Genomic DNA, 15,039 nt, shown 5'->3' with positions numbered 1-15,039 from the left:
AGGTGAAGGAGATTGATCCTATGACCAGCCATACAGAAATTGGGCTGGGTCTAGTGACGATTGGTGGTGGTTATGTGAGCATTTTGGAAGTGAGGCATTTCAGGTATGTCTAGTGTTTCAAGTTATTTTAATTTTGTTATGTCCTTTATTGGTTATAATTGTATGTATTTTGTAACGACGATCAGAGGGAATAAGGTGAATAGGAGTAAGATTGATTCTATTCACACACAAGGAAGTGCCTCTTTTGTACAGGGAATGAAGAGGATGGTACGTAACTACATTTGCAATCATACTTTGTAACTTTTTATTAAATATTTATATTATTTTGATATCTTTTTTTTTATTTGAACAGGGACTATCCGGAGTCGATGCCTATGCTAAATTCTATCAAAACAAGAGTGGCGAGTTCGTGATCGAGGAGGTGAGGCAGCGTCATGTAAGTATCATTACTCTACATTTTGAATACTTTTAAAGAGTTTGAAAAAAAATTATGATTTTATTTGGTTTATTGTGAAGGAAAAAATGTTAGAATTGAGAGAACAGGCAACGAGGGAGGTTGATCTGACGGTGATACTGGATCACAGCAGGTTTGTTTGATGACAGATGATACGATTTGGATACCATCCTCGGGCGGCAGCTAGGATTGGTCATAGCATGCGGTCCAAAAAATCATGCAGTTCGTCATCCGGTCGGTCTGATGATGCATCGATGCCAGAGGCAGTTAGGACATCCATGAGCATGATGCAAGATCAGATTAGTTACTGGATGAATCGTAGTCAGACGCTCGAGAGGATAGTAGCTGCGGTGGCGGGATAGCTCGGTATTGATGCTTCTGAGTTAGCACCTCTACAGTCACATGATGCCACCTCTGCACCACCATCGTGACACATATCGAGTCAGGGATCGACGCTTGGAGAAGGGAACGAGGTCAACGAGTCAGATCATACCTAGTTTGTAGTTATTTTAAATTTAAAATGGTGTATGGACTTATATTTTTGTATATGACAAAGATGGTTATGAAACTTTTTAATACTTGAAATGATATTTTGAATTAGAATATTTTTATTGTGTTAATATATTATTTATTTAAAATATGTTTGATCAGAGAATTTGTATTTGAGCAGATTTTTTTTGAAAAAAAAATAAAAATTAAATTTTTTATCCAAAATTTATTTTAGCGATGAAATATTAATTTCGTCATAAAAAAATTTGTGAACCCAAAAAAGTAAAATTTTTATTATACATCGCGATGAAATTTTTTATTTCGTTGCTATTTTTGCGACGAAAAAATAGTTTCATCGCTAAAAATTTTAATTTTTTTGCGATGAAATTTTTATTTCATCGTAATTATAGCGATGAATTTTTTATTTGTCGCCATTATAGCGACGAAATTTTTTTTTCATCGCCATTATCGTGATGAAATTTTTATTTCATCGCAATTATAGCAAAGAATATTTTTTCGTCGCAATTATTGCGATGAAATTTTTGCGACAAATTTTGTTTGTGACGAATTCCGTCACTAAGTTTTACGATGAATTTTATTTTCATCGTAAAAAATTACGATGAAAGGAAAGTTTTGTCGCAAAAAATAAGAGAATATTTCTTTTAATCACTATATTTAGCAACGAAATTATTTTTTGTTGCAATTTTAGCGATAAAAATTTAAGCTCTTTTGACAAAATATTTTCATCGCTAATACAGCGCATACTTTGTCGTCTAGGTTTACTATTTTTTGCGACAAATAAAATCATTTCGTCGCTAAGCTCTTTTGCTACGAGGCTTTCTCTACAAATTTTTAGCGACAATATATTTCATCACAAATACTTTTAGCGACAAAAAAATTTCATCACAAAAAATTAAATTTCTTGTAGTGGAAGGAACGAGCGCGAAAAACACGATCTGAATGTGTATACGAAGTCCTTAAAAAGGGATGATCGAGAACACCAGAGGAGGCCATCTTCTTTTCCCTTCTCTCCCATCGTTCAGCTTTCTTCCATGCCCAGCCTCCTTCTACCAATCTTCTTCAAGCCCAGAGCAGGAATTGACGGCAGATTCAATAACTTGCAGCACCTTGTTCTGAGTTTATGCTCTATTTTATTTCTTTTTTTTTTTCATTGTGAACTAAATTTATTTTGTTAAGACTACAGTGTAGACACTCTATTAATACAATATTTAGTATGATTGGATTTTAGATCTATTTTTGTTCATAAGAAATATACAAATCTATTCTAACTATTTTTAGATTACCGACCATCTTCTAAATGTTGTAATAGGTATAGATGATACGGATCAAGTGATTCTATGTCAATACTTCTTGATTTGTATACCTTGTGTTTAAATCGAAATAAGATTCCTACGTATACGGTAATTTTAATACATTTTAGATGCAGCATATTTTAATTAGAAGATTTCATAGAAATTAATGCATCAGTACTTATTTAAATTATACCTAAATCAATGGGTAATGAATAAGTGGTGATAGTTTTGCTATGCCTGGATCAAAGGATAGTGAATATTTTAAGAAACTCTGCCATCAAATGAAATAAAATTGATCTAGTTTGCATTATAATCTAAATATTATATTGATGAGTTGGTGAACCGAATGCCTTAGTATTTTTCTGTTCTTATTTTCAACCTCAAAAAAAAAAGACACGTCTCTTTAGCTTTCTTGCAGTTTCTTGATTGTTTCTTTATTTTATTTATTTTATTTTCTTATTGTTCTTGAATAACTTTACTATAAATCAATTTTCTAAATAAAGTTAAGAAAGTGCTTTTCGGTACTTGTTTTCCAATCCCTAAGGGATGATATCCTACTAACACTCTTTATTATTTGATCGACTGGTGCACTTACCTTAGTGATAGGTTTGCATGCACCAGATACTAAGATCAAAAAAACTACTGGCTATGGCATCATAGGTTAGGTCATGCAAGTATGCATATTTTATCAAAATTAATTGTAAAATATCTAGTTAAAGATTTATTTAAACTAAATTTTGAAAATGATCATATTTGTGATGCATGTCAATTTGGTAAATAAACTAGGAGGAGTTTCAAATCTAAAAATATAATTTTAACTACTAGGTCACTTAAATTGATTCACATGGACTTATTTGGATGTACTAAGATTACAAACCTAGGAGGAAAAAAAAATAGACTCATGATCATACATGATTTTTCTTATTTTACTTGGATTCTATTTTTGGCTTACAAAGATGCAGCATTATCTGTATTTTTAAAATTCTATAGAAAAGTTTTAAATGATAAGAACTCTATAATTATTAAAATTCGAAAGAAAACTAAAATTTTGAATCTTTTTGTAATAAATGGCATAGAACATAATTTTTCAGCTCTAAGAACATCCCAATAAAATGGTGTTGTTGAGAGAGAGAATAGGACCTTGAAAGAAATGGCTAGAACTATGTTATGTGAAAAAAATCTTCCAAAATATTTTTGAATTAAGGCTATAAATACTGTTTGTTATATTTTAAATGATGTTTTGATTCATATAATTCTTAAGAAAATCCCCTATAAACTTTAAAAAGGAAGAAAACTCAATATTAGTTATTTTTATATCTTTGGATGTAAATATTTTATTTTAAATAATAAAAAAGATAATCTTGAAAGTTTGATGCTAAGTCTAATGAGAGTATCTTTTTTGGATACTCTACATCAAACAAAGCATATAGAGTGTTCAACAAATGCACTTTAGTTGTTGAAGAGTCTATTCATATTATCTTTGATGTGATGAAACTAACAACCTATCTTTGAGAAAGGAAGATGCTTTTGATGATAATATAAGAAGCTTAGAAAAGGGAGTAAGGGAGCTCAATTTAAAGGAGAAATCTAATCATAATGAAGAGGGAGACTCAAATAGTGATGACCATGAAGAAATCCAAGAAGAAGGTATGAACCAAAAGCATCATGATCTACCTAAAGAATGGAGATATGCCCCCAATCACCCTAAAGATCTTATAATTGATGATCCCTCTCAAGGTGTAAGAACTAGATCTATTTTTAGAGAAAAAATCATGATTATTTAGCTTTTCTCAAATAGAACCTAAAACTATTGAAGAAGTTGAAAGTGATCCTAATTGGTTGATTGCTATGCAAGAAGAATTAAATCAATTTAAAAGAAATAATGTTTGGATATTAGTGAGTAGACCAATTGACCATCAAATTATTGGTACTAAATAGATTTTCAAAAAAATATTAGATGAAAATGGTAATGTAGTAAGAAATAAAATAAGACTAGTTGCTAAGGAATATAATCAGGAAGAAGGAATAGATTTTAATGAAATATATACACCAGTAGCTAGATTAGAAGTCATTAGATTGCTACTTGCTTTTGCTTGTTATATAGATTTCAAATTATATCAAATAGATATAAAAAATATATTTTTAAATAATTTTATTGCTGAAGAAGTTTTTATGGAACAATCAAAATTTGATCACTATCGTAGGCGTCAAAAATAAATCACTAACTCAAAATTATGTAGATAGTAGTGGGTCAGATTCATATCCACAGGGATCGCATTGTTATGGTTGAATTATTTTAATCTTAAATTGAAGATAAATAAAAATTGATTAACTAGAAGACTACTAAATAAGTAAGTAAGAAAATAAATAACTTAATTAAAGATTAACTTCAAATATGAGAGAAGTTCTCAAGATCTTAATTATTTTCTTGTTCGACAGTTGGTATCCTTCTTAACATATATTTGATATCTAAATAATAAAAATATAGCCTATCTTAGAGAGCATGGCCCATATCCATTGAATCACGGTCCATCCCTTAAAGTTATAGGCTAGTCTAAATTATCTACATACAAAAGAGAGATCTTTATCTAAAGATAATCTATCCCAAGAGTAGAACTATATCCATAGATCATAGCTCGTTTCAAGGACAATAGATTATTCTAGATTAAAGACTTATGTAAAGAAAATAAAGATATAAAAATATAAGCAAATAAAATCAATCTTCATTGCATATTAAAGATGAATACATAAAATCTCATAATAAAATGCACTGTCCAAACAAAATTATAAAGATCTCCTGAGATGTGATTGTCTAGCTGGCCATCAGGAGATTCTTCACCATGATCTGCATCCTGAACTCTAGAGATTCTTTTTTTTGAGACTTAGAGAAGACCTTCAGCAGCAAGAGAAGGAGATTTGGTAGAGAATAGGCTGAGAGAAGTAGGTTTGGAGAGGTTGGAAGGCAGAAGAGGGTTGCTGGAATTTTTAGGCTGTAGTCTGCAGGGCTGAAAAGAAGAAAGATTTGGAGGGCTTTTTGGAGGCTTTTGGATGTAAGATTTTTTTGATTTATAAGGGACTGATGGAGGGTTGGGATGGCAGAGTTTGAGGGAAAAAGATTGTACCTATGGCTAGCTAAAAATTTGGGAAGATGGGGTTAGCGTAAATAAAGGCTATGGCGTAGAACCTAAGGCTATGGGGATTTGGATGTGGGGAAGGCTTATTGGCATGGAGAAGGCTGATGGATCATTAGATGATGCCTTGAGGTCTTATGAGTGGGTAGTGGTCTTTTAAGGTTTGGAGACATGAGTTAAAAAAGAAAAGAGTGGTGGCGCATGAGAGAGAGGCTTGGACAGCACTAGGGTTTTGTGCATGAGAGAAAAGGAGTGTAGGCTTTTTTTTTATTTTGGCATGTAATAAAAGGAAGAGAGGGGCACGGTTCGGTTTTGTGCATGAGAGAAAAAGAGTATAGGCTTTTTCTTATTTTGGTGTGTAATAAAAGGAAGAGAGGGGGCACGATTTGTGTAAAGAAGAAAGGAGAAGGGAGCATGGGATATGGGGCGTGCCTAAAAAGTTTCACCTTGAGATGAATAGGGGTGACAATTAGGATTTCATAAAAAAAGAGGTGAGAGTATGAATAAGGACCCTTAGATCAAGCATCTTGCTTCTCCTCCATTGATCAATAAGTTATGTTCACACTTGATCTTTATGAAGAGTGATCTTTTAATCTGAATCCTTGATATTTAAATCGTGTTCACATTTGATTCCATACATCTTCTAATTTGGGCCCTTGATTGGAGAGGTTGCTTCTTTACCCTTGATTTTTAAGTCGCATTCATACTGAAATAAGAGCTGGTTGCCTAATTCACTCAAATCTGATCCGATTTGAGTCTAATTTGAATTGTATGAATTCAAACTTCTAATTATCTGCAAAATAGATTAAAGAGCATCAAATTTTAATAAATAAAGAGCAATAAAATAGAATTATATATTTTTAGTGACTTTATTCAAGTGTTCATCAGTGATCCCTCTCAAGGTATAAGAACTAGATATATTTTTAGAGAAAATCATGATTATTTAGCTTTTGTTTCTCAAATAGAACTTAAAACTATTGAAGAAGCTAAAAGTAATCCTAATTAATTGATTGTTGTGCAAGAAGAATCAAATCAATTTGAAAGAAATAATATTTGGACATTTGTGAATAGACCAATTGACCATCAAATTATTGGTACTAAATGGATTTTTAAAAATAAATTAGATGAAAATGATAATATAGTAAGAAATAAAGTAAGACTAGTTGCTAAGGGATATAATTAGGAAGAAGAAATAAATTTTGATGAAACATATGCACTAGTAGCTAGATTTGAAGCCATTAGATTACTACTTGCTTTTGCTTGTTATATGCATTTCAAATTGTATCAAATAGATATAAAAAGTGTATTTCTAAATGGTTTTATTGCTGAAGAAGTTTTTGTGGAACAACCATCAGGTTTTGAAAATTAACTTATCCAAATCATGTTTTTCAAACTTAATAAAGTATTGTATGGTTTAAAATAAGCACCAAGAGCATGGTATGATAGATTAAGTAAATTTCTACTTAACAATAACTCTTTTAGAGGCAGTGTAGATACTACACTATTTTTGAAAAGAAAGAAATCAGATTTACTAGTTGTTCAGATATATGTATATGATATTTTTTTTGATCCTACTAATGAAAATCTTTATCAAGAATTTTCTAAGTTGATGCAGGATGAATTTGAAATGAGCATGATAGGAGAGCTAGCATTCTTCCTTGGGCTTTAAATTAAACAAACAAAAAAAAATATATTTCAAACCAGATATATTCTAGAAATACTAAAAAATTTGGGATGGAGAATGCAAAAGAAATTGGCATGCCTATGAGCCCATTGTTGGATTCCGACCATGCAGTGAAAAGTGATTTTTATAATTTTTTAAAATACTCAAATCAATAGCTTTATCAAATAAAACTATTGAGCCAAACCCAAAACCCTAGAATCACCTTACTGAACATGATCAAAGTAAATTCAAGCATGCAAAGAGATAGAATATTATATTTTAACCAAAATGAAAAAATGGTATGTTGGTGTTCTCCATAAGACCCCAAGGTAGAGGTCCTCCAATGGTGATCCACATGGAAGTCGGCCAAGGTCCTTTTCAATCGGTGCGCAGCTACAACCTTGTCTTCTCAAAAACACTGCCGGCTTCAAACTTACATCACGATCGTAAAGCCCAAATGCTTTTGATCTTGCAACCAAAATGACACCAAGAAGATACTCTTCAGATGTCATATAACTTAAGATTTAATTTTTGACTCCAATATATTAAAAAACCAAATCCTAAGATACTCCAGCAACACTTGCTGAAAATCTCACCACCCTTGTAGTAACTTTTGCCACTCAAATTCTTCTTTTTTTTTTCAAATTTTTTTAGATTTTTTCCTATGATTTATACATTCCTTTCTTTATCTCACCTAAAAATATCAGCCAGAAGCTATCTGGGGCGTCCCCTATAAATAAGGGACCAGGGGATGTTACATGGGATGAAGGGGCACCAACTTTTGGTGCTCCAACTTCCCATGCACCAAATAAATTCACCGAGTGAACTTTTGATGATTTAGATATTTGGATAGAAGGAATGTTCTTTCTCTACATATCATAAAAATTTTATTAATTTTTGGCATCAATACATAGGAATTCTGATTTATCTTCTAAGGCAACACGTTTAATAAAGAGCCTTCTTTAAGAAGGATTCTTTATTTCTCATGTTGATTTGAGGTGGGTGGCAATTATATTTTTGCATGGCTTTTGGTGAACATAGAGGAGTCCTTCTCCACTTAAAACTAATCTAAGTTAGATAAGTATCCAATCCAAATTGATCCAATCCCATTAGGTCAAAGCCAACTGATCTAGGTTAGCTCAAATACTTTGAACCAAACCAATTTGGAAACTTGGGTTAATACAATGTGCTAGCATGTCAAACTAACCCATAGAATTTATATTAAACTATAATTAAATTAGACTAAGATCAAATCTCAAAGTGTGTATCCCATTGAGTTACAAATCTAACCAACAGTGGATCCGAACTTTCGACATAACCCTAATCCGATGAGATTAGGTCGTCCGAAGAGTCCCAATCAACTTGGACTCTTCCAAATTGATTTCAGAATTAAATTTTTTTAATTTTTATCAAGTCCACAAGTCAAGATTGATATCTAACAATATTTCATGACTATCTGAAAGATTTAAAATTTTGATAAAAAATTACCAAAATATCCTTCAGTGGTAAGTTCTCGTGTAATTCAATCCTTCAGTCAAACAACATCCCAGATGAGTTGTGTGCATGAAAATATGTCAAATCCAATCACTTATCTTTATGTATCTTAATCTGAAGGTGATGATTCAGTTGATGATACATTAAAAATCTTTTTCTAATTATCACCCTACTTTAGCCAAAGACTTTCAGAATCACCATCCTATGAGATCACATAGGATATTCGCTCTCCTTATTAGGAGTGACTGATCCCTTATTGATCACTCACAATCTCCATACATACTTCACCATATCTAGAACACCCCATACAAAGATCAAAGAATCAAGTTAGGTAGTGAACCAAAATATGAATCCATGTACACAAGGTACCATGGTGACCTCAGGTCAAAGGATTTCTTACACAACTCTCACTAGAGAATTATCAGTTGACATGTAAATAAGACTCCATCTGATTATTTTGTTGCAGGTCAATTCAGTGAACTCATTCTCTAATGAGAACCCATATCCTTATATTAGTGTCACCACACAAGTGGTTGTGAGATCAACCACCCTCATTTCTGAGCATATATAGAACATGCCAGTCTTATCGGTATCATTGTGAAGGAAAAACTGCCTTTTTTCTGTGTAGGATCTTCCAGATTTCATCAAATCTGGGGTGAAATAAATTAAAATCTTTATCCTACGCTATTTCAGATCTAATGTCTATTAGATCTAATTTTATTATCTGATATTTAAAATCTAAAATTAAATCTAAAAGTATGAAAAATATAGACATACCTCAAGGGTAATCTAATTACCCTGTAGATGATCGCAGCACTGCCTGAGGTTCTGATGTAGCCACGTAAGCACCTGGCCTCTACTAGTATCCACTCAGATAGGATCTGGAACATCTTCTCCTCATGATTCTACGCTCCAAAAATTAGATCAATATCTGATTTGGAAGTACTTCAGAATTCCTTCTGAAGTTGGAGCAGCAGCCTGTCAAAGATGTCCTGTAGCCTTCTATTTCAGGCGTCACCACGCCTTGTACCTTTGCCAGATGAATGTCCAACTTCTTGGATGTGAAGAGGGGAGAAAGGAGAGCAGGGAGGATATGGAGAAGAGGGGAGGGATGGCAGCTAATAGTTTTTTTGCATAAAACAAGTTCTATCTTGAAACCCTAGGTGCAGCAGGGTTTATATAGATCTTGTATGCTGCGCAGTGCCACATCATTCGATCAATCAAAAAATTTTAATAAATTCTAAAAAAATTTTGATTAGTGGAGTGATGTCATCTGATCACATCAAATAAGAATCTCTATGCTCTCTCTTATGTTGGCACCAACATTGGATAAGCACAAATAAGGTGGTGCCAAAGAGTCCAAGTTTATCAGGACTCTTTGGTTCTTATCCATTTGGGGTGCCCACTTAAATCCAATTGAGCTCATGCCATAATCTGATTATGGCACCCAATTTGAAGTGGTTTGGATATGTGGACACTCTACAAAAATTCTTCAATGAATCCTCTTCAGTTTAAGACCCATATGTCAACTTTTGATAGATGTCCTAAAATGAAATTGGCAGGTGCTAGAAATTAGCAGGTGTTGTCTTAAATTCATCTCATGAATTAAGACAAGCTTTTTCTGAGCTGGACAAGCTTCAATTAGACTGAGAGAAACCTTTTCAAGGTTCTCTGGATGAGTCAGATCATATTTGGCTCAGTAGAGACAAAAAAGATTACACAAAGAGAAAATTAGGCTCAATCGAGTGCTAGCATGATTTCCTTGAACCTAATTGGATCTTATCCAAATCAATTGGGATAGCCCAATTGATGACATCCAGACCCTAATCCTTGTTTGTGTGACCTAGTTAGGTTCAATTCTATATGATAATGAGATATGTCATGATCTCATCATCGACATCATCGAAACTCCTTTCGATGGACCAAAACTCTTCTGATTCAGATAATTAGAATGATCGATCATCAAAATCATTCTAATTGCTTCCAAAATCTATCAGTGACACCTAACAGTATATAATGGCAACCCATCGATTGAATCTCTTGGTATAGCTACCTGTGTGATTGAGTTTCTCTATCATGAGTCCCGACTAAATTAGGGTTAAGGTGAACTCGTCAAACCCAACATCAGACATATGAATCAATCGATCGATCTGAGTCCTATGTGAAACCCCAATGGAAAATTCTTTTCTATTATTTCACTCTGCCATGGCCATGGCTTAAAGACTCGATCTTTCAATCATTATAAGACTACTCCTCTCATCTATCAAGGTTGATAGATCCCATCTTGGTGCGATCTGATTCCTACAATGGATATGCTACAACCAACATACACCTCAGGATTTCGAATGACTAGGAGATTGAGTTATGGTGTAGTCAAACTATAACACACTCAAGGTGAACCATCGATGCATCTCAGGTCAAAGAACTAGACACACAACTGCAGCATCGAGCTAGTCATCGACAAAAAGGTAGACTTCCTTATGACTGCTCGAGGTGGTCACGCTCAGTACTCTCGTTCTCAACGAATACCTGTACTCTCGCTCTGGTGTCTCCACATCATAGACTCAAAACTCATCTACCCTAAGGAAGTGATCATACACCAACCTTCCGGATCAATCACTATCCTCGTGATGATCCTATAGTCAGGAGCAGTTTATGAGTTAGTTATGTAAATTCATGCCTTAAATTTTTAATTCTTGAAAATATGAATTTACATTCCCACTAACTCAAAGGATGTATCACAGACACAATGAATACAATGGAATAGAAGAATAACCCTTTTATTCATTTATAGTCAAAATTATAAATTTGTCCTTAGTTCTGTACAGGAATGTGTCAGCCGATCTGGCATCTAGGGCACACATCTAACAAACTCCCACTTGACCTAATGCCAATTGGCTACATATCTAAGTCCCATCTTCTTAAGGTGGGCTTCGATCTTCTGTTGGCCCAATGGCTTAGTCAGCGGGTCTGCCACATTATCTGTGGAGTCGACTCTCTTGACCTCGACATAACCTTTTTCGAGGTAATCACAGATCAGATGAAATCGCCGCTCGATGTGCTTGGACTTTTGGTGAGACCTTGGCTCCTTAGATAGGGCTATGGCGCCATTATTATCGCAGTAAAGAGGGATGGCATCCGATGACATCACTCCAAGCTCTGCAGCAAACTTCTTGTACCAGAATGCCTCCTTTGCAGCTTTCGATGTAGCAATATACTCTGCCTCCATGGTGGAATCTGTAATTATCGTTTGCTTGGAACTCTTTCAGCTAACTGCACCATCATTGCAAATGAACAGACTCCCAGATGTCGACTTTCGATCATCTATATCAGACATAAAGTCTGAGTCTGTAAATCTCTGAATCTGGAGTTCTCCATTCCCAAAGACTAGAAACATATCCTTAGTCCTTCTCAAGTACTTAAGGATACATTTCACAGAAGTCCAGTGCTCTTCTCCTGGATTTGACTGATATCTGCTTGTGACACTCATAGTATGGACTATATCAGGTCATGTACATAGCATGGCATACATGAGGCTCTCTATTGTCGAAGCATAAGGGATCTTGCTCATGCGTTCAATCTCCTCAGGTGTGCTAGGGCACATCTTCTTGGAGAGATGAATGCCATGTCTAAAAGGCAATAAACCTCTTTTGGAGTTATCCATGCTAAATCTTTTTAGCACCTCCTCTATGTACATCTTTTGTGAACGTCCCAGCATCCTATTTGGTCTATCTCTATAGACCTTAATACCCAGTATAAAGGATGCCTCTCCTAGATTTTCATAGAGAACTCCTTAGACAACCATACTTTGACTGAGGTCAACATGGGAATGTTATTCCCATTAGGAGGATGTCATCCACATACAATACAAGGAAGACAACTATGCTCCCACTGACCTTTTTAAACACACATGGTTCCTCCTCATTCTTGATGAAACTAAATATTTTGATCACATCATTGAAAGAGTATTCCAACTTTGAGATGCTTGCTTAAGTCCATAAATGGACCTTTGCAGTTTGCAGACCTTGTGATCATCATCACTAGATGTGAAACCAAGCGGCTGTTCCATATAGATATTTCCTCAAGATATCCATTGAAGAATGCCGTTTTCACGTCCATCTGCCATATTTCATAATCGAAATAGGCTGCAACAGCAAGCAATGTGCGGATGGATTTTAGCATGGCTACGGGCGAGAAGGTATTCTGATAGTCAATGCCTTCGCACTGACTATAACCTTTCGCTACGAACCTAGCCTTGAATGTCTCCATATTTCCATCTGCACCTATCTTTCTCTTAAAGATCCATTTACACCCAATAGGTACAATACCTTTAAGTGGATCTACCAAGGTCCAGACTTGGTTTGAGTGCATCGAGTCAATTTCTGATCTCATTGCCTCTAACCATTTCTCGAAGTCGATATCTGATATCGCCTCATCATAGGTCTTGGGATCATCACCATGAACCCCATTTTTCATGAGGAATATTTCTTCTACATCCTCTTGTATGGTACCTCAGTACCTTTCAGGAGGATGGAAAACTCTAGTCGATCTACAAGGTGGAAGAGGTTGTGTTAGGACTGGTTCTGATTGATTAGGTTCCTCAGGTTCTTTAGCTCGTTGCTTTTGGGAGACATTCTCCTTGAGCTTAATTATTCTTCTGATGCCACCATCTTGAATAAACTATTTTTCAAGAAAAATAGCATTTAGACTCACAATCACATTATGTCTTTTGGAATATAAAAATAATATCCTAATGACTCTTTAGGATATCCTACGAACCGAGCTCTAAAAGACCTGAACTCTAACTTGTCCATCTGCTGTCTCTTGACATAAGCCGGACAACTTCAAATTCTGAGATGATTCAGACTTGGCTTCTTACCATGCCATATCTCATATGGTGTGGTAGGAACGGTTTTAGAGGAACCCTATTCAATACATAAATTGCTGTCATGAGACAATATCCCCAAAGAAATTTGGGAGGTCTGTGAAGCTCATCATGGAACAGACCATATCTAATAGGGTCCGATTTCTCCATTCTGAAACCTTGTTGAGTTGAGACGTTCCAGGTAGAGTCCATTGAGAGACTATACCATTGTCCTTAAGATAGTCTAAGAATTTCTGACTAAGGTATTCACCTTCTCGATCTGATTGAAGAACCTTAATGGGCTTTCCTGTTTGTTTTTCTACCTCATGTCTGAATTCTTTGAATCTTTCAAAGACTTTAGACTTGTGTTTCATAAGAAACACATACCCGTACCTAGATATATCATCGGTAAAGGTAATGAAGTAGATAAAATTGCCTCTAGCCGGCACATCAAATGGGTCGCACACATCCGTATGTACTAGGGCAAGTAGGTCTGTGGCCCTTTCTCCATGTCCCACAAAAGGGAGCTTGGTCATTTTGCCTTGAAAGTATGATTACAAACTGGATATGACTCGAAAATCAATGGACTCAGTAGCTGGATTTCTTCAATTTGTTAACCCTGTCTTCCGCTATATGACCTAGCCTTAGGTGCCACAGATACTTATCATTTAGACTATCTCTAGGCCTTTTAATTCCTATGGCATTCACATTTTGCTCAATATTAAAAACAGATATATCAACATGTAACTGATAGAGACCATTAATAACAAAACTATTTGCAACTTTATTATTTTCATAAAATATGTTACAATGATCCTTATGAAAGCTAATCACATAGCCTTCTTGTACTAAACATGAAACAGAAATCAAATTCCTGCTTGCTGTAGGCATATAATAATAGTCTCCTAAAACTAAATCTAATCTTAATGGTAATCGCAGAGGATAGGTTCCTACGGTCACAGCAGCAACTCTTGCTCCATTCCAGACACGTAGGATCATCTCCCCATCCCTCAGCCTCCTGCTCTCCTCAAGACCCTACATAGAAGTGCACAAATGAGCACTAGAACCAGAGTCAAGCACCCAACTGGATACAGAAGAAATTGTAAGTTAGATTCGATAATGAGCATACCTCCAGAAGGACCATCCTTCTTGTTCTTCAAGGTGGCCGGTACTGAGGACAGTTTCGCTTTCAATGGCCTTCTGACTGACAGTGGAAACACTTTCCCTTTTTAGAAGCCTTCTTCTTCGTCCTGTTTCTTATCTTGCATCCTTCTTCGGTCCTGTCTTCTTGTTCTTGCCATCCACCTTCTGCTTCTTCACGGACTTCTTTTTCTTTCCAAAAGACTTTCTCTTGGAAGAAGTCCACTCCACAGTAAGAACTGAGCCTTTTGAACCTTTCATTGAAAGCTCAGCCGTAACCAGCATATTCATTAACTTGGCCAAGGTACATTGCATCTTATGCATATAGAAGTTCATGATGAACTGACTATATGCATCGGACAAGGACTGAAGGATCACATCAATCTGAAAATTCTTGTCTAAGATGATACCGAGCTTCTTAAGCTCCTCAAGATCCTTGATCATTGTCAAACAATGAACTTGGACTGACTGCCCATCACACATCTTGGCCT

The sequence above is a fragment of the Elaeis guineensis genome, chromosome 11, assembly GCF_000442705.2.
Source record: "Elaeis guineensis isolate ETL-2024a chromosome 11, EG11, whole genome shotgun sequence".
Taxonomy (NCBI): Eukaryota; Viridiplantae; Streptophyta; class Magnoliopsida; order Arecales; family Arecaceae; genus Elaeis; species Elaeis guineensis.
This window is presented reverse-complemented; position numbering follows the sequence as displayed.